The sequence below is a fragment of the Bombyx mandarina genome, chromosome 01 (assembly GCF_030267445.1).
Source record: "Bombyx mandarina strain Sakado chromosome 01, ASM3026744v2".
In the NCBI taxonomy this organism is placed as follows: Eukaryota; Metazoa; Arthropoda; class Insecta; order Lepidoptera; family Bombycidae; genus Bombyx; species Bombyx mandarina.
In genome coordinates, this window is record NC_143208.1 from 7,863,016 (window position 1) to 7,885,274 (window position 22,259).

Sequence of the window (22,259 nt, forward strand, 5' to 3'; positions counted from 1 at the left end):
TAATTTGTAAGAACATAATTTTGTATTTTACTATAAATATTTTTTGTCATATATGTTTTATGGTATAGCTTGGGTACCTTGCTTTTTAAAAGGTAGACCGAAGAAGTATTGAAGGTCACAGGAATTCGCTGGATGCGGGTAATGCAGGGCCAGTAATTCTGGTGAGGCTTGGAGGAGGCCTATGTACAACAGTGGACGTTTGTGAGCTTTTAGATAGATAAATAGTTATATTTGCGTAAAGTGCTATTATTAAATACCATTACATACAATATAACTGTCTAATGAAAATCTTTGTCAAGGCCAAACCTTAATATTGCAATCGTGTTCATTTATTAGGTGTTCTGAATGAAGTTCTGAGTTTACATGTTTCTAATATTTGATGTATATCAAAAACGTAAAGAATAATATTGACAAGATAAATGTAAATTTATTCTAAAACTAATTTCAATATTTATGAAAAGAATCTGACTCATCCATTGATAAGATTATTGTGTTGCAATGCTGAAACTTATGTTTTATGACTTTATAGTCAGATTAAAATTTTATTTTGATGACTTGATTGTGTTTTAAAAAAATATGCAGTCACACTCTTCCCCTTAAGAATAACAAATGAACACACAAGAAGAAGCTACAGAGGTACTTTCAATTCAGAGATGCTCGAAATGTATAGAGCTTTCATTAAAAATGTATGTGGCACAACGATTTTCTCTGAGAGCAAACATTTATGTACGTCTTGTGACATACCTATAATACATGTGACAGTAATACGTTTGTTAATATTCATTTTTAGTTCACAAATACTGAGTCACCTGCTGAATTTCTAGATTTCTTTGCTTAAGTAACACGGAAACCGATTTTTAAAAGAAAGTTATAGTAAGGTACAGGGTATTCCGAGATTGGCGGTAAAGAGTAGGGATAAGACCCGGGTATGACAGATATGCAGATATGACAAAAAAAACTTTTTCTCGATTTTCTATTAAAAAAATTATAAAAAATAATATAAACACAGCATTTTTTAATTGTCTACTTGTTTTCTCAAGAAACCCTTTTTTAATGGTACTTATTTTCTAATTTTCAATTAAATATTATTCATCTGTGCTCCAAAACCTTTAAGACGTATGAAATATTAAAGAAATGTCAAAAATGTTACGTAGGAGCGCAAAAACCGCGTCACTGAAACTTAAAGAAGAATGTTTTCCTTCTATTCCTTTTTGTCGCCTAACAATACAAGTATTACTACTATTTATTTTACTAGCGTATAACTTAGTTCGTTTTAAATTATCTAAAATACACAGTCTGCTGGAGATTGCGACCGAAAAGTCCTTATGGACTCTGCCTTAAAGTATTGGTTAGAATCTTACAATTGCTTATTGCTACATTCTTTCTAGTGCGGTAATTAAAACTGGATAACTTAAATAAAATTTGACGAAAAATATATGGTTTTTATTATAACCATAGATTCAATACTAAGTATGAAGTATAATTTCAATATGGAACAAAAGTAAGCCGCCTTTTACGATTCTTATCTATTTGCAAGCTTGTCGTTATTCTAAGAAGAAAATATAATGGTAATGGTAAAAAATACTTAACTTCAAAACAAACACTTAATGATAATGATAAAAAATACTTAACATCAAATACTTTTTTTGAACTCAGTTTGATAAAAGTAACAATACGGAAATATCACTCGTAATTATATATCTAACCTTTATACAGTGTATATTTTGTTAGAGTTTAAATTAATCATATAATTGGCTTTTTAAGTTTTGAACAAAATACGAGCAAAAGCACTTAAAGCTTTTGAGTGGTACGTGGTTACGGAAACGAATAAACGCCACAATATGACCCATTTTGAAATATGATAATTGAGGCTGTCAGCCCAAAAGTGGTCTAAGCTAACCATAGTTAGTATGGAGGCAATTAGGTTTGAATTTTCATGAATTCAATTTGAGTAGGCAAAAAAACAATACGCGCAAAAATAATGTTTACAAAGCATCAAGCAAAATTTGTTATATTTTAAATAAATTCCAATATTCCAATACATATAAGTTTGAATGTAAAAAAAATTGTGGATTAGGCCACTTTTGCGCTGACGGCCTCAATTAAGCACGCTTGTCAACATAAATATATATAATTCAGCCACTTAAGTAAATATTAAACCTATTGTATTTCGAGTAAATGCATCGGAATTTGGTGCCCCAAGGAATTGTTTGAGATGATTCCGTCATCTCGTTTTTACTATGACACAGCTCGCCATGGAAATAGAGTTAATGCATACTACCTGGGACCATTGCATTTCTGCACAACAGAATTTAAGAGATTTTTTTGAAAGTACCTTCTGACAAAGAATATACATCACTTCATGTTGTTTCCAGAGCTGTATGATTTGTCTCGCCAGGCCGCGAGCTAGTTGTGTCCATGAACAATAGTAACCACTGACCACCAGGTAGGCTATACGCTTATGGTACTTACTGCAAAGGAAATCATATAACAGTCGTCATATAATACAAGTGAGATTTCAACAATTTCAAGCATTAAAATATCAAGTGTTACGTACTATATCTATATATTAATACGTGAAGCAAAAACTTTGTATCCCTTTTTACGAAAATTGCGCGGACGGAGGAGTATGAAATTTTCCACACTTATAGAGAATATAGAGAAGAAGTGCACAATGCGAATATTTTTTTAAAATAATGCATAAAATATACATTAAATCAATAAAGAAAACATTACACACACTACATACCATGTATTTGTCGCACACACGCATGCATACTATTTATTGTCAAACTTTTGTTCTTGGCGTCTGTTGTCAAATTGAGAATAGATTAAATATTGTTTGTCTTTGTTAATATTTTTTATAGTGTAGTCTTGGCGAAATTTGTGATTATAGAAATATAAAATATAATCATAATAGTGTACAAACTTACAATTCCAATTAATTATAGTCGAATTTCGACTACTGCGGAACCTCTAGTTCTTACAGATCGCTCTTCCTGGTTAACTTACTTATCTGGTGATCTAGCACTGAACCACTGACTTTTGTAACACAGGTTTTCCTAGCATAAAATTCAAAATATTGTTATTGTATACGTCATAAAAAAGCCATGTATATGACGGCGTTAACGATATTTATGTTATATAGCACGTGCAATAGGAGTGACTCACACAAGCCAGGTGCGCCGGCCATATCGTTCCACTCGTAAACAACAGCTGCAACAGAGTGACTCATAAGCCCGCTGCGCCGGCTAGTATAAAAAGGCGGAACGTGCCTTGAAATGAACATTCGTTCGACTGCGTTTGCCCGGTGCACTTACTATATCGTTGTTACGTTGTGTGATTCAGTGACTGTTGTACGTACTGGTTAAAGTTGGACAAGTGTTAAAGTGAATTGTCAAGTTAACATATTGTTGATTAAATCAGAAACCAAACGTGACTTCGTTTTACTTGGTGTTCAACAAGATAATATCTACCCTCAAGCTTACATCAGAAGTGAGATCAGGACTCTACTCTCACTGGCGTGACGTGTTTGAACATGTTCGAAGTACAGCAAAAAAAACATGATGCAGATCAGAATACTAGTAGTGGTACGCCACAAGAGCGTGAATGCAGCATACGTAAGTCGTGTAATAACGTCTCTGTTACCTCGATGGAAGATCTGAGCCACGAAGAAATCGTCACATCTTACGTTCTGGCTCATGTTGCCCAGTTTGACTGTCGACTTCATCACATGGCATTTACTAACGGAAATACAACACGTAACAAGCTATTGCAAGAAATTAAGGCAAGTGCAAATCTCAAGTGAAACTTCGATCGCAATAATGGATCTGTCATGACGAGTGGGTAGTTCCGACACGAATCGTTTTTAAGCCAATGACTACTGCTAGAGTTACATGGCACTAGTACAGTAAACCAGGACATGAGACTGTGAATTGTCGCTGAAATTTTAGAATCTACTCAATTCAATACCAATAACACTACACGTTCGATGACTTCGGGCTCCAGCAAGCAAGCAAGCAAACAAGAAAGCAAGCAAGTTTCCGTGGGGAAGAAAAATTGACACATCTGAAGTCGTCGTGACCTGTAAGATAAGACGTCTGGTGCGTTCGTGTCTGGCGATGCGGCGGTGTTCGGGTTCCGCTGGCGGATGCAAGTTTTTCCGGTGAAGTGCGTGCTTGACAAGTGTTCGCGGTTGGCTTCCTCAGTGTGGGAGTAACATTGTTCTGCACAGGTAGCCGGAGGTGAGACTTCCGCGGTCGCGGCCCACCCAGTCCGCGAGAACCGGGCAAATCGCCTCGACGGTACGGAGGCCGGCCGACGGGTCCGCCAAACGACGAGACCACGCCTCCAGCACGGACTGCCGATATTGGAGCCCCCGCGCTCCGGCTGCACTTGCGCTAGGGCGCGCCGCCTCGTAGGAGACTGTGAGCAAAACCTGAACAACCTCCTCATCCGTGGGCGCCCGGCTCTCGCCTGCAAATCAGCTGTTACGTGTGCGGTGATGCGAGTCATGTAGCTTCTGGGTGTTCCATGCGCTACAAGAAGAAAAACGACACTGCTCCAGGTGCTGTGGCAGGTGCAACCAGAGACGTCAACGTGTGTTCCAGAGCTTCAGTGTGTTACAGATAAGTGGTTTTGGCTTCCCCTTTATGTTCCATTGAGGGTCAGAATGTAGTCTTATAAAACAAAGCCATAGTAATTTATTCAATGATAAGAGGTTTCATGAACAAGTCACTCTTTGATCTGAAAGTAACTCGGACCAATCATGGCAAGAGCAGTTGTATCCCCTATATTCAACTCGCCCTTAATAGTACACGTTGTCAAGTAACAAGGTTTACTCCAATAGAATAGATGTTTACCGTTCAGGGTAGTTCACTTGAAATATCTAAAGTTTCAACAGAGTGATAATCCCTTGGTTTAGTCGAGGCAAAGCTAAAGTCAAACTTTTTTCCGCTGGGGATTTTGTTTTCATAAGTTGACCGAAAATGTAAAGGTCCCTTCAACATTACTGCAGTTTTGGAAAACGATAGGTATGAATTGAGACATGTAAATAGTTCTAATAGAGTGTACAAATTTCCCCATGAAAACTTACGTGAAATACCTCGAGGCCCGTCAGGCCTACTAGAAATTTCTGAAAATTATAGTGACGATGACGTGACGGCGTACACAGATGGGTTAATTAATCTTGTTCATGAAACTGATCTTAATGATGACGACTCTATCACTGACAATAGAAGCGAAATTTTTGTCCGCAAATAGCGATACAGCAAACATAGTCTGTGGGTAGTGATACAATGTCTGTAAGCTCAGGCACCTCAGGTGCAGGTGTTGGAAATATAGAAAACGATGGTCGGTCTCGCACTATTTCTGAAGAAATTCCGTATAAATGTTCTGGTTTAAGAAATGTTTTAACAAACGCTACCGTACACGCAGATTAAAAAAAAAAAAAAAAAAAAAAAAAAAAAGAGAATTGTATGTGGCTAGAGAGATGTTAATCCGGACTAGCAAAAAAAAAGAGAGAAAAAAAAGAAAAAAGAAAAGTGTGAAGTCATTGAAGGGTCTGTCCGGTCCAATGGCTTGGCTATAGGGATTTTCATCCAGATTAGCCACAACAATTAGCTACAGGGATTGCGATTCGGTCTAGCATTATCCGGTCCAGTTCGAAAAACTGAAGGGATAACAATTCCGGTCTAAGTTAAAAGGGACATACTTACATAAAGGGACATACTTACATACCTGAAGAGTTTTAAATGAACTGGCCCAGGTATGTAAGCAGTCTGAAGGTTATTTATAGCCAGTATAGGATTTTCTGAAGAATTATGCGAGCCGAACCGTACTAGATTGTTAATATCATAGACTACGTTTTAAGTTGCATCCGTTAATGTCAGGATGAACGAACGTTTGTTGTTCACAGACATACCATAAGAATGCGCGCACGAGGACGAGCGCACGTCAGTATGGCCGTGACGGCGTTAACGATATTTATGTTATATAGCACGTGCAATAGGAGTGACTCACACAAGCCAGGTGCGCCGGCCATATCGTTCCACTCGTAAACAACAGCTGCAACAGAGTGACTCATAAGCCCGCTGCGCCGGCTAGTATAAAAAGGCGGAACGTGCCTTGAAATGAACATTCGTTCGACTGCGTTTGCCCGGTGCACTTACTATATCGTTGTTACGTTGTGTGATTCAGTGACTGTTGTACGTACTGGTTAAAGTTGGACAAGTGTTAAAGTGAATTGTCAAGTTAACATATTGTTGATTAAATCAGAAACCAAACGTGACTTCGTTTTACTTGGTGTTCAACAAGATAATATCTACCCTCAAGCTTACATATACTATTTATACTAGTGTTAAGAATTCTTGTACGTGTTTGTTTTTAAGAGGCTTGAATAAAATATTATATTATAATAAAAAAAAATTTAAGTGTTTTCAATTCACGTTCAGAAGACGAATCTCGTAGCCTGCGTGGATCAGAGTCCACGGATACCAACCACTATTTCGATACCACCACTTAATTTCGATCGATTGGAATGACGGATAAGGGCATTCAAACTGGAAAGCGTTGTTGCTTCTAGGTAGAAATAGTCTAGACAGTGGTATCGAAAAGCTCAGAAACAAGCTACGCCAACAATAACATTGATTGTTATCGTTCGTTAACTACTTTTATCAATTTCAAAGATGTCGATACCGATTTATCTAGTCGCACATACGTCACAGTTTTGGGTACAAACAGCAACAAAACTTTTTAACGATATCGTTAAACTCCGAACCGGTCGGTTTACGATACTGCTGTAGGCGATTTAATGCCATCGCTTTATATATTAGAATACTGTTTCAATTGATAGCGTGTACGTGAGAAGGAATTCAAAGATGACATGCTCCACGAGTTTTGGTGTGTTTTCAGTAATAAACGCTGAGCATGCCAGGTTTTTGTACTGATACTTCTTTAGGTGCGTTGAGAGTAAAATTTTATTGGCGACAGATTCGTTACGGCTAGAGAGAAAAGATACAATTTAGGAAGAGTGAGAGTGAGAAAATTTACAAAGCGTCTCGCGAACCACTCAACCGTGGAGGGAGGCAAAATTAAGAAAACCACGACACTACACACTGCAAAAGAAGTTTCACTTCTAGCACCAAGTTGCACGTGCTCCATTTTTTAGCTGTAAACGTTACCCGTGATCGAAAGGAAGGTTTTAAAGAAACATACATAAATATTGATTTGCCATTTTTATTTCAGATTTTACTATAAAATTTAAAAATCGGTAAAAATGTTTTAAATAACCAGAATAAACAAACAAATTCTTTGGAATTCATTTCGTATCATTAATATTTTAATAGAATCACATTAAGTTACTAGTGTAAGGTTACGGCACAAGTTCAATGACAGCCCATTGTGTTTGAGCCCTAATAAAGACGAGAATATTTAAAAATGATTACAGACGTGACTGCCCAAAACCTTTAGTTTTTTTAGGAGCAGATGTTATAAACGTGAACAATATCTAATCGCATTTAAAGCTAGTTATACAACTGCGATTCATTGATTCATTCAATGTAAATCAATATTTTTATCTGACTAGCTTGCGATAAGCACATTCGTTGTGTTATTAAAACCATCAGCGATGCTAAGGATTTAGTTGTTTAATCGGCGGTGTATAATGCTAAATTTAGGGACTTTTTTTCTACCTTGCTGAGAGCCTTGAGAGGCTATTTCAGCGCAACCTTAACTAGTAGGTGATCTCACGGGGCTCAAACCTGACGACGTTGCTAAGACGAACCCTAGCAAGAGCCGTGCTTCGCAGAATCTACCACCGGATCGGAAACGCGACCCACTGAGAAGATCCGGCGAGAAACTCAGTGGGCTGTATCTGAGGGTAGCTTTAGGGATGACTTTCACTGTGTCGATTCCAAGGCAACGCTCAAAGGCATTATTACTTGAAAATCTCCAAGTGGCACTTCTGTGTGGGCTATTCTTTGGAAGGGGCCCACGTGCCCTATCGCTCTGTCGACGGCGCTAAGCACGCTCTCGGTTACGTAATAACAGCATTGATGCCTTAACGGTGAGGAAGTGAGTTCGCTTCCGCACATACGGACTGAGGTCAGTAAACTACAGCGGTGTTGCAGCTAAGATGAAGTTTCTGTGATATTTCTGCATATTTCTTGCCGACGTCGAGGGTTCTAAAGTTCTTGTTCGTTTGACTGTTCATATGAACAACTGAGATTTTAATTTGTTATGACAAATTATATTGATGTGTGTTATTGATAAGATTAAAGTAAATTTTCTGAAATTAATTCAGCTCTGGGTATTTTTCCAAAATCTGAAATGAATTGATAGCTATTCTCCAACTCCATCTAATAATATAATTCTTAAACCTTTTATTTCATATATTTTAAGTTATGAGACGTCGTAAGTTTTCAATACATTTCACTTACTGGTGGTAGGACCTCTTGTGAGTTTACTGGTGGTAGGACCTCTTGTGAGTTTACTGGTGGTAGGACCTCTTGTGAGTTTACTGGTGGTAGGACCTCTTGTGAGTTTACTGGTGGTAGGACCTCTTGTGAGTTTACTGGTGGTAGGACCTCTTGTGAGTTTACTGGTGGTAGGACCTCTTGTGAGTTTACTGGTGGTAGGACCTCTTGTGAGTTTACTGGTGGTAGGACCTCTTGTGAGTTTACTGGTGGTAGGATCTCTTGTGAGTTTACTGGTGGTAGGACCTCTTGTGAGTCCGCACGGGTAGGTACCACCGCCCTGCCTATTTCTGCCGTGAAGCAGTAATGCGTTTCGGTTTGAAGGGTGGGGCAGCCATTGTAACTATACTGAGACTTAGAACTTATATCTCAAGGTGGGTGGCGCATTTATATTGTAGATGTCTATGGGCTCCAGTAACCACTTAGCAGCAGGTGGGCTGTGAGCTCGTCCACCCACCTAGGTAATAAGAAAAACAATAAAATATGAAAGGCGCAATGAAGTCATATTTTCCTACATACTTATAAATTTTATGGCAAATACCAGTTTTCTTTTTTTAACTAAAACACTACATTTTTCACTCCCACAAAATCGTTTTTCTGTTCTGGAACCTCGTATGAACCACCTGCTGAGAGCGTATTGGCTGGACACGTTTCGTCACTCCTTCTATCTGACCACTTTATTTTCTATAAGTTTGTATTAATTATTACCTCAGTACGCAGTGAATGTAAATGGGATACAAAAACATAGTCTCTGTTACAGACACACGTAAACGACGACTGTGTAAATCAAATCAAAATCAATTAATTAATAATCTGAGAAGTTTACACGAGGTGCGTTTTTCTATTCTAGTGAAGTTTAACTTCTCTCTCAGCGTTTTCGGGGTCAGTAACTCGTGACTGCATGCGTGGGTTAAATATATGGAATACGTGTGCCCTCAATCTTTGACCATGTATGGCTTCGCGGTCATGTTGCTTTTAACAGCATTTACGATGAGAACGTCTCAGTTTCAGTTAATAGCTGCAATTCGTCATTTTGTTATAAACTCACTTCTAAGACCCGCGGGTCAGTGACCCTGACCATAATCAGGGTTCGCGGGTTCGGTTCGCAGTCGGAATCAATGTATTTGTGAAAAATTATTGGCGTTCGAGGCTTAATTCTATCTTTGGGATCTATTACATTTTTTTTTGGATTATTCATGTATATACATATATAAAACTAGTCGTAATCGCCCGTTTCGCTGGGCATTTAAAATTAACATTATTATTTATTGTCATTATTATTAGGGAGTCCAACAATCATATAAATATTAGCCTATCCATTAAGTACATGTATTTTCTACATGGATGCCAACTTTATTATATATAACTATTATAAGGGAACATCCGTAAAAACCACTGTAGATTTATATATTAGTATAGATTAACAATGGCAAGTGATCGTGCATCTAAATTGGCAAGTGGTTGGTCTAAGTTAATTTAATTAGCCTACACCCGGTACGCGGTTAAATAACGATGAACCATCGACGAATAAAAACATCAAAACATTTTCACTGTTGCACAGGAAATTAAGCACTTAAGTTCAGAACGTCGACAAATAAACTGTAATGGAATTTCAGGAGGCCTTGCCTTTACTGGAAGTCGATGCCAATAAAAGAAGCTACTAAGAGTGTCTGAGTTGTGCCAGTAAATTAGATTTAGCAATACCACGTCTTTAAGTAATATAAAATTGTCTTTATTATTTATAGTTATTTGATTACTTGTAGTTGCTTGGAAATTATCTTAATTTGCTTATATCGCTCAAGAAAAATATATGACTTTACGAAGAAATTAGAATTTAAAGATAAGCTCGGTGCCTTGACTGTTGGTGTACCTTAATATATCTTGGTAGTTTAAATTATGTATGTTCTTTTTTTAAATAAATAGTCGTCCATAATTCTGATTTTCAAACTCCAATCTCTTTAATGATTTTCCAATGAAAGCTACAAAACTTATTAGTGAATCGCTACGAAATGTCGACACGAAGAAACTTATCGCTCACACACAAAGCTCTTGAAGGAAAACTTGATGGTCCATCAGTTCATTTCCTCTACAAAAGCGTCGTTTCCGTTTTCCTTAGACTACCACTAATCAAGACGACTTCCCTTCACTGCTCATCGGATGCCGCCGCAAAGCGCGAAGCAGAATAATTTCCTTTCAATATCTTGACTATAATCTAAGTTGGTCTCCCTTCGGCGTAGTCGTAAAAGTAATAACAATATTACTTTAATAAAATGAAAAACCTGTCCTTTTAATAGTTCTTTGTTACACATAATATTCTGACAATCATTACTCATACATAAACAGATTGCTTTATCAAAGCAATGGTATTGAAAATGATAAACAAACAATTCTAAATATTTGTATGTAGCCGGTGATAAGAATTATTAAAATCAAATGAACTAAAATTGGAAAATTGGAAATTGAAAGGAAATGTAAAATACGTTTTTGTTTTTTGACATCTTTATTTGTGTTTGATGCTGATATCTCTATTAAAAAACCTTTATTAGAATCTCGAGCGCAGTGATCATGCTAAATACAGACAATGAAATTTTAAACATAGCAATAACTTATTATTTGATTCGTTTTAACATTTTTTTAGGTTTATTAAAATCGCCTATCTCAAGACGTAGACTCTTGGCAGGAATTGGAAGAGGAGGAGGACTTCAGTCTTCCTCTTCTCCCTCAACTTCTCTGGAGGCGCCGGAGTCCGACATAACCCGGTCTGTTACCCCTCTCGACCGGGTGGGTATCAGTAAACGGATTTCCCAGCGTTAGAAAAAAGGTGTATTAAATAGATTTACTGAATTAATTTTACGGTTTAAACTTATGTTTATGTTATTATTTGGTATCATTGAGAATCATTATATATCTTTTAAAACTAGTATTTCCACCATCTCTTCATCGACAATATTTTCCTATTAGGAGCGACTTTATTTTATTTTCCTTGTAATTATCTGTCGAGGTAATTTCATCATTCTTCATACTGATGCGATACGCAAAGAGAACAAGTATTGAGTCGGTTATAAAAAAAACAATTTGGTAATTTAATATTAATATTTAGATTAATATTATTTAATTGTAAATATAATAATTGTAAGATCGACAGACAAGATATTAAAAAAAAATACAGTTGGTATACAGTTGGATTTTAAGCATGATAATAACATAATCATCATGCCTGATTTCTAGTATATTTTATTAGTTTACCAATGAAACACACTAAAATTACTTGATTTAAATATATAATAAAACACATAAACATACAGAAATACATGCTGTTTCGAATGTAAACTAATATATTAAATACACTGTTACAAAAAAAAACTCTTTTTACGTTTTACATTTTACATACACGAATAATGCTTACTTGGACAATTCACCTAATCAATGCAATCTAAATGTTAATTTTATATAATTGAAAATGTACATTGGCGTAAAAAGCGAAAATGAGCTTTACAACCTAGTACACAAAAGCTATGTTTTGATGCTTCGTTATCGGACTGTGCTTTCTTGTCTGACCTTCAATGCAGGTGAGTGACCTCCAGACGAAGCCACCTGCTCAGCCTACTTTTTAATAAAACAACCCAAAATGTTTTTTATCATGGCTTCGTCGGGGCTATAAAAAGTTAATTTTCCGGGAGGATTCATCCGACCGTAAAACAAATCTAGCGTTTCATTATCTCAATGCTATTTGTAGTCCTCTCGAAGTTACTATGAACTAGCTCCAAATAGATATTAGATTCTCGTATTTGGTACACGTGTAGTGGGCTCGTAGAGAAAAGTACGATCAAGGCTAAGTGTAAAGTGTTCATGGGCTTCTACTTTAAGTGTAGAACAGCCGTAAATACACTATGTTAGCTTTGTTGACGTTACATTTCCCAATTTCTTTTTTACAGTCACATACATAGTTTCGTAAAATTTCAAATATCATGTATATTTGATATCTAAGAGGGTCGCCTATTGAGTACTATGTTTTATTTACGGCCCCAATTGCATATGATAATATGTAAGGGTGATGATTAGTGTAATACAATAATATGTATTAAAAAATAGGATTCCGAGTTCACATTTCAATATTAACGGCGACATTCGCGTTTGATCTCGTCTATCTAGCCGTAACAAAAATATACTAATAACTAGCGATATTAATATTATCGAACACGCTATTTCTATCGATAAATGCACAAAGTTAAGTTATTGATTTACGGCCGTTTTCAATAACGTATCTGAGTTTTCGGATAGATAGCTATCTCCGAATATCAGCAAGAGCGTATCTATCCTTAGTTTGCGTTTCACAATCACGGATAAGTGCTATCTCTCTTTAACCAACAGTAGATAGCTTCTTCCCTCCGATTTATCCGAGCCTCTTGATACGTTTCGTTCTACTACAAATACGAAACAACATCAGGATCAAGACTTATTTTATTTTATTCTAAATTATAACTATAATTTAACCAGCATATTGTAGACTATCATAAACACATTTGTTTATAACAAAAAGTAATAAAAACATATGTAGATTTTTTTAAATTGGACGTATTGCTATTTTTATCCTAGTCGAAATTATGAAACGAAACGTTTTGACAGTCCGTTTGCCAATAAGCAGTGATCAGTTTCTTTTGTTTGTTTTTCTATTGTTTACCTACTATATTAGATGATGACTTACCTCCAAAACGCTTTAAAACTTTCGTTTATAATTCTAAGTGTGTTTATAATTAAAGAGCTACAGTGAAATAAAATGAATTCTGTAAGTATCTATGAACTACATTGATAATAATAATTTTACTTTGAAAACTTTGAGTTCAAGTTTAGAAAATATATCTTTTTCAGTCAAGAAAGGCAGCACCCATGACAAAAGATGAGACGATGATTCTAGCAGAACTTGTGGCGGCGAAAAAACATTTCAATAATAAGGCAACAAATGCCACAAACAATAAATTGAAGGAGCAGGCTTGGCAAACCCTTGTAAATGATTTTAATTCGTCGATTCGTCGTTTCCCACGAACTCCATCGCAGCTTCGACTAAAATGGGAAAACTTAAAGAACGCTACGGCAACATAAGAAACAACCTTAGTAAGGTTAGTATAATTAGTTGATTGTTTGTCTCTAATAACACATTGATAAACATGATTTTTTCTTCAGGTTGCCGTAGTATTTGAAATAATTATGCTCTTTGTTACAGGCTGGAGGTGGTAAGGATTGCAGATGAAATTTTGGATAAAGCATGCACATTGTTGTAGGTCACATATAATATTTTTAACACTTTTACAGCCAAGCGGAAACAAGATGGAAGAAAAGAAATGCAAGGCTAGCATAGGGACAATGCATTAGCAGAATATCTAATAGCAAAAAAGAGACTTGACTTGGAAAATAAAGAAAAGGGTAGCAAAAGTTAAGTTAGATTTAGATAATTTAAAAAATTAAAAATTACTTAAAAGGAATATTAAATTTCATAAATTAAGTAGGCAATAATAATTTTATGTTAGATAGTTTTTTAAGTATATGTACAAATTCTAAATTAAATATCTTGCATGTACTAACTACCATGTAATTATCATTTTGGAAAATAAAAAATAGTCAAATTATCTTTGGAGTTTATTTTATAAATTATCTTTGGAAGCAATTATTTATAAGTACATAGTTGTATTTCAGATGTAAGTTTTGAAAAATTGTTATGAACAATTATATTATTTTCCTGTAATGTATCTGCGACTGAAATTTCTGATTCTAATTCTTCTAAATTCATACTTCTGACGATATTATGCAGCATGGCAGCTATAATAACAGCTTGCATATTTTCTAGTTTTAATCTACTTTTCAATGATACACAGGGAGTCTTCTTTTACAAACACCAATGCATCTGAAAATTATACATTATTCGCTTAAATTATTTTACAATACAGTATAACAAGCTCTTAACTAAAAAAAAAGATTACCTCTCTATAGTATTTCTTGTTTTAATATGTGATTCATTTTAAATCGTTCCGATTGAGTATGTGGGTTAATTAATCACGTTAAAAGATAGGGTTGTGGGGATAGCCTCTATCGGCAAGCAAATAGAAATTTCCAAGTCCACCTTGTTATCAATGTTCTCTTGATATGTAGATAATTTATTATAATAGTGTCATATTAAATTCATATAAACACCTAAATATATAATAAAAATAAATAAAAATATAATAATAATATATAATAATAATAATATAAATAAGGTAATATAAATAAGAAATACCTTTTCAATCGGAATGGTTAATTATAGTTGTATCATGAGTAGACCCAGGCCGTCAAGCAACAACATTTTGAAACATCAATGATGCATTGCACACAAATTACACATTCAAAATACTCTTTTTCTATTTCTAAATTCCTCTCCTATATTTGAATCTGTAACACAAATATAAAATGTAGAGGTATTAGTGTGTAATAAGAATGAAGGTAAATAGCCTACCAGGTTATTGTATTAGTATATGAATGTCATTTAGGGCACCATGGGAATCCAGCAGTATTATAGAATTCCTGTTGAGTGTGATTTTGTAACACAACAAAAATTAGGTATAATTTTGCTATTGCTATAAACAAATATAAGTTGTAATAACGAGTACTTTTATGGTTAAAATTTATCTTACCTTTTTGACGTTACACTCAAATATGGTCTCATTAAATTAATCAATTCATTCACAACACCTTTGCTCAGAAATCTATAGTCAAATTCGTAATTATTGATCTTCGCCATGTAATTCAGACGATCTTTATTTTCCTAACCATATGATATCGGCCTCACTATCACTATCTGCATCACAATCCATTATCATTTGAAATAATTCCATATCACTATCATCACTGCTACAATATGCCAATATGAAGAGAAACAATTATTAAATTATAGCGATTTACTTTCGAAAGATAAACATGTAACCGGCCGATTTTGACAGATAAGCGAATGCCCATACTAGAGATAGCGCCGCCTACCGGAGAGTTACTTAAAACTCATATTGAAACGGAAGTAAGCACGATTTGTATGAGCGTTCTATCTTTAGCAGGTTATCCGTCCTCCCGACGATGGATAGATAAATCCGATAGGAACTGCTGCCCGTCGATAGGTTATTGGAACGTAAGTAAGGACAAAAATATAGATTTGTCTATCTTTAGTAACCGAAACTAGGGATAGATAGGTTATTGAAAACGGCCGTTAAACCTACTGAGATTGCCGTATTCTTTCTAACCGTGGAACCATTACTTTAAAACTCCTTTCTAACGTAATTTTTATTGAAAAGTAATATGACAAAATGATATAAATTTATTTAAAAAAAAAGTGTTCGAAAATAATAATTTAATTTAATTTTACCTATTACAATATTTTGCTTCAAATGTATATAAGTGTTTTAGAATTAAATGATACAATTTATTGGTTAGATAGTTATTCACTTCTCAAGTATGCAGTGAAAGTACAACTGCACTATGCATGAGACGTTTCTTTGTTGATTCTTACGAAGTATAAGTAGTTGAACGACTAGGTTCAACTTGCGCAACGCACTAGATCCACGTACCATTATGATCGCTGCACCTTTGTCTATGACGCGTCATAGTAACTTGATGTTCTGTATGCGTTAAATTGACGATGATGACAGATAATATGATGATGCTATATCATCATAAGTGATTATAAAAATTCATTCGTTTCATGTTTTTCAAAATATATTTGTTCATTAGTTTTTAGTATTCGTATATCGTGCGTAAATTTGAAACCTGACGATTGAGCCCATTATTTTCTGATGTTTTCAAAATGTAGTAAAAAAACCTTTTTTTGGATCTCTTATTGTAAAATATTAATTTTTTTTGTGTTAGCTTGACTTAATAATCTTATGATCTCTTTTGAACTTTGCAAGGAATGTGACTTACATTAACTTTGCTAGATTTTAGGCAACTAATTTTCTCACTTCTTTTCTTTTGTGACATATCTCCATCTTCAAACTCTCAAATGCCACTAATAGGACCTTTGATGGAGGTATCGGCGATTAAAGCTATTATCTTAAGATAATAGCTCAAACAGCTGTCATCAAATGTCCGTATAATCTCCATTTATATTGGCTTATTTTTGGATATAGGTGTGAAATTTGTAATATTCTTAATACTGGAGTTTACAGGAACCTTAGTGTTTCCTAGGCATTTTATTTTCCATTCTCTGCCACACATCTTTAGTTTTTGGTTACTACAGTTTGCTGAGTACTCATGTATTAGAAAAAAGACAATATGTATATATTATTATAATTTTATGTTTTTTTCTTTTTCCAAAGATTCATATTCTTTGAATTATAAGAAGTAGGTCATTGGACTACGCTGACGTAACTATTCGTAAACAATAAATGATTATTACTGATGGATGGGGGAGAGTGGTCGATTGATGAAAATTTTTACGTAAATTATAAATTAAAATCTTATTAATATTAACATAAAAAAAATTATTACTGTATAAAATGACAAACTAAATATGATTATAAATCGGCCTTATGATTAAATATTTATTGAACCGATGATTAAAATGAATCTCGCTGAAGCACGTTTCGCTTCGCTCCTGTATAGCACTATTAATTAGTTATTAAAAGCATTGATTACATTATGAGAAACTTTCAAATTTGCATTTTAATGAGATTGTGGAGTAAACGGTTCTGAGATTTATACCGACTATAGTAGAGTTTTCACTCACATTTTTGTTTTAACCTCTTTAGTTTCACGATGCGTTTAAAAGGAAATTAAGGAAAGTTATTAGAATATACATATTATTTTATATACTTACACTTATATTCAAGCATACGTCAGGAATTGTACTTCTTTCTGAGTGAAAGATAACTTAAGTCTTTATCTGCACTCGCGACAATGCGTATGCAAAACTTAATGATAGTCGGTTGAATGCTTAAAATATGAAAGCGTAACAAATAAAGCAAACTCACTTTTGCATATTAAGCATAGACAAATAAGATTATTTTTCAATTAAGTAGGTTCTATAGTTACTCTATTTCATCATTACTTGTAAAGGTGTATTAGGGACACATTTTTTTCGAAAAATTGGCCACATCGTTTGGTCGGATCTGGCTCACTCATAGTTATACATATTATTACATAAGTTCGCCAGGAAAATTTAATAAATGAGACCAGAATTAAAAGGTGTAAACTGTTTATTTGGTTTTTATTGCTTTGACGGGTTATCGAGCACACCGTTCACCCGGTTTTTAGTTGATCCAATATATCCTGCCAGCAGTAAGTTCGAATTATTTTTCTTCTTTGTCGTTTCCTCATTACTGAGGGTCGTGACCACCTTGGTCCAGTTTTTGCACCAGCTTCCTCCAATGTTGCCTGCATTCGGCCTGCTTAATGGCGCCCGGGACGCTGGTGTTTGTGTTAGAATACTTATTTCAAAATATTCAGTTCAAATATTCGATTACATAATTTACAAACGATTCTTACGTTCCATTCATTAATGATATGAATTTAAAATTGGAACGTACCAATAACTCAACTACTTACCGTAGGTACTGAACTAAAATGTCTTTGAATGTACCAAAGTAAAGTTTTCAAACAGCCTTGCCCACATGACCGTTAAAAGAGCAAAGTAAGAGTCATGTCCAATATTTTCACGGACCATTTACGAAAATTGCCGGTCGATTCGAATAAGAAAAACGAAAGAAATTCGTTTTGATGAAACACCGTCTATTACATAAAATACTTTGTATTTGATTCGATTGAACAGATTAAATTGGCCTTTTGTTTGTTAGTTAAGCGGTGTTTTAAAGTTCCTTTCTCGATGGTCACATAAAAGCGGTTTAAAAAGTTTTTAATTTATTAAAAAATAACATAGTAAAAATAACATAAAATACATTTTGAATGTTCTTAGTGTCAAATTAGATGGACACGACATAATTTATAAATTGTCAAGAATTACGATTGTTACCTGGCAACACTAGAATGCCAAAATTAAAACACGATTTTTAGATACGAAAAATTTTCGTAAAACTCCTACACGGTGTATGCTAAATATAGAATATATAACGTCTTAAAACAGCCAAGTTGAAGGCCGGCTCTTTTCGGAATTCGTTTTGTATGTGCATACAAAGTGAACATTCACCAAAGATGACAAAACGTTAGATTATTATGTGATATTATATTCATAACGTTTTCGCGTCCCTTTTCGCTGGATATTAACTTGAATTGTCATACGGTATATATTATACTCGTTGTTTTTGTTCCATTATCAAAACGGTGTAGATCACAAATGACATCCTTTGGTATATCCACAAATTAATATAGCAAAGCGAAGAAAAAAATGTATTTAAGTTACTGCTGTCACACACCATTCATAATATCTGCAGTTTTAAAGCTAAGATCTAAGTTGTTCGCCAGATCATCTCAACGGGTCGCGATTTCTATCTGGTAGTAGATACATTCGATAAGCAGTTGCCTTTGAGATTTTAGGTTTTCTTTGGAGGCGCTTTGACCGCTGTTCGCAAAACCCTCCTCTCCTGGCTGACTCCGTGTTCATCCACCTGATGATGACGAAAAGGCATTTGAGCCACCAGTTATATACCCACCTTAAGTTATTTCTTCTTGACGTACCCTTCGAACCTGAACGCATGATTACTTTGCGGCAGAAATAGGTAAAATGATAAAATGATACTATTCATCCATGCTCATTTTGCTTGCTTAGTAGGCAGCGGCTTGGCTCTGTCCCTGGCATTGCTGAAGTCCATGGGCGACGATAACCACTCACCATCAGATGGGTCGTATGCTCTTCTGCCTACAAGGGCAATAAAAAAAAAGCTCGCTTGTAGTATAGCTCATCGCCGTTACTTGAAACAAGAATTAGGGGAGACCCGATTATCATAGCGATCCTATGGACTGGTTTATATCAGTTCGTTTTGGTAATACTATTATATTATTTTCCAAAGCAATATAAAAATAAAATAAATTACGACAGCACTATCATTTTAAAATGACAACTAAATGTTGGAGTCACCTAGTCTGAGCTTCGAATTAGCGAGAACCGTATCTCTTGAACCCATAACAATATATAAACCTGACATCTTGTAGGGTTTAATGTAATAAAGATTTTCGCTTAGCTCAAATAAATAAAATGCATTTAAACTTGTTCTTGGAGACAAAATATCATAATAAAGTGCTATAAGAAAATGACTAATGTCATCTATGTATATACTTATATATAGGTATATCATTATGATAGTCCTAGTTTCAAGTACACGTAACTATTTTAAAGTAAGCCAGACGGGCATACCTTATCCCTTTATGGAAATAAAGTACGACATTTGTGAGACAAACCATTACTTATTGATAAATTGAGTCCTGATCATTAAAGATAGGTTTAGGACTTAAGCTTAGCACTTTATTGAAATCAGCATATAAAATTTAGGATAATCAGGCACAAAACATAGCTTTATAAACCTTTTTCGTATTCTTCAATGGTTATTGAAATTTTAAACATACAGAGTATTATGGTCCAGAGCTGTAATTCCAAAATTGAAGTGCGCCTTGAAAGTATAGGGTCAATTGATTGCCAGATTATAAACCAAACCATCACATAGTTTCTTTCTAAGATGTATAGCTTAGTTTCTATCGCTAGTATATATTGTACTGATTGTTTCTTTAGTTCTTGTGGTCAGGGGATTTCTTCCCAACAATCAATTTACTATCGGCTGATAAATCTATTTTAGCTTCCAAACGTCTTCAAGTTGGTCAGGGTATTTTACACAGCTTTTATCTTTTTTGTTTTCTTATTTTGCACATCTCCGATTACTTATTTTATTAGAATATTCCAACATGATTGGCGTTTTAATTTGTGAAATTAGTGTCTGTAGAGGCAATGCCTGAAATGAAAAAAAAAAAAAAAAAAAAAGACCAATATTTATGAAGATTATTACCTTAAATATGGCCAATGTGACTATATTGATAATCTGTGAACGTTCTTGATAACTATTATCTAGCTTAATACTAGTGCTAATAATATCCTAAAAATCTGTGCCCACATAAAATAATAAGAGTTCTTTAAAGCGATTATAAAGGGAGTAACTGGGATGAGTGAACTAACTGAAAAATTTTAATGTACTCTTGTAGTTCTGACCATTACGCGCGCTCTTTGCTATGTAATGATCGACTAAGTTAATGAATGGAAAGAGTTCGTAATTATGGTAAATCCACACATCACTTGGTTTGTACCTCTCAAATAATACTAGACGATAACGCTCGGAAACTACTCTACCTATTTGTCTCCGTATTCAAACAGTTCACAAACATTTAAGACCATCTATAATTAAGATAATAGATAGGGACACAATAGTATTTTACCATTCTAAATGCTATTTTCCTCCTTATTCAGTCTCTTTATTGCTGAAGGTCGTGTCTAGCTTGAAGTGTTGATCACGTCTCAGCGTCGATCGTCTTCGTTGAATGCTTATCCACGTCTTCCTGTTCTCGGCGGTCTTTATAGCCTCGGTTATCGGCATCGGTGAGCATCTTTACTAGATCTGACCAGCGTAACCAGCGAGTAGGTGAGCCTTTGCGTGATCTTCTCCCGGCAACTATAGTAACTACCATCGGTTTCTCCACTTTATTGGGTCCATACGAGCAATGCTATTTTAAGCATGCTTAAATTGTAACCATCTGGTAAAGACATCTTATCAATCTGCTTATCGTCATATCGATTTCAAATATTGCGAGTTTATGATGACAATGCGCAATGACAATATAATAAGCCGTTGAGACCGTCACGACGAGATTGATTGACGGCGTACCTGGAAAATGAGTGGATAGCTGAGTACGAGCTATTATACGATACAATTTATTTGTTATTCAACCCATACAGGTCGAAACAAGGCAATGTTGTAATCGTATTGGGCTTAACTTAAAAGAGTTATCTTAGGTTTCGCTAATTTGAAGAGCAGCGAAATAGATCAATCACCCAACGATTAGGTTGAAACTGCAATTGAGAGCTCGACCTAGTCTCATGGTAGGTAGCAGTATTCATGTTATAAAACCTATTGGCTCGGGTTACCACTTAATACCAAGTAAGCAGTCAACACACATTGTAAAAAAATGAACACTTCGAGTTGTTTTTATTTGTTGAAATCAAATTATAATAATATTCCTAACTTTATTCTTTAACAACAAAAATGTTTATTAAAAAACGAGTACATATTCAATTTATTATTTATACACAATTCATATGCTGTTTGTGAATTGACTTTGATAGAAGTAAAGGAAAATGTTGGACGCTTTTCTTTCTTATGTGTTTTTATTAAATTCATTTGAGTCCCGAAACACGTACAATAATTGTTAGAGGCAGGCAGCCTTAAATTGGCATCGTTCGCTAAATATTTTATTAGTACAATAATATGAAATATTACAGAGGAAAGTATTAAGTCCTTTTTTGCTAAGAAAAAGTAATGAGCAACTGAAAGTTCAACGAACCGAACAACTTCAAAAGTAAATAAACATTCGTTTTTTTAGAATTGGGGTGACGTCTGTCATGTCACTTATTGTCAATTTGTTAATGCTTTGTATTGCTGATCACTTTGTTGATGCAACTAATAAAGAAATAAATGACTTGCTGATTTTTTATTCTTTTGGACAAAGGATCAAGATTTTAATCTCATATCTAAAGCTGGTGGTATGCACTTTTGTTATGTCTATGAGCTTCGACAACCAATTAAAATTTGGCGCTTCATGATTTCGGATAACTAA

At 34.8% G+C, this 22,259-nt stretch overlaps 1 protein-coding gene and 2 long non-coding RNA genes across 4 annotated transcripts in view; 2 read left to right on the top strand and 1 right to left on the bottom strand.

Moving 5' to 3' along the window:
- Positions 1 to 22,259, top strand: part of LOC114244516 (carboxyl-terminal PDZ ligand of neuronal nitric oxide synthase protein) — a 175,708-nt gene that overhangs the window by 21,455 nt on the left and 131,994 nt on the right. The window lies entirely within an intron of this gene.
- On the top strand, positions 12,708 to 14,098 carry LOC149503482 (uncharacterized). The gene is made up of 3 exons (XR_016323278.1): positions 12,708 to 13,260; positions 13,344 to 13,591; positions 13,696 to 14,098. It is a non-coding gene; the product is annotated as an uncharacterized LOC149503482 (long non-coding RNA).
- Positions 14,096 to 15,705, bottom strand: LOC149503483 (uncharacterized). Its single transcript, XR_016323279.1, has 3 exons — positions 15,140 to 15,705; positions 14,746 to 14,897; positions 14,096 to 14,373 (listed from the first exon to the last, which is right to left on the bottom strand). It is a non-coding gene; the product is annotated as an uncharacterized LOC149503483 (long non-coding RNA).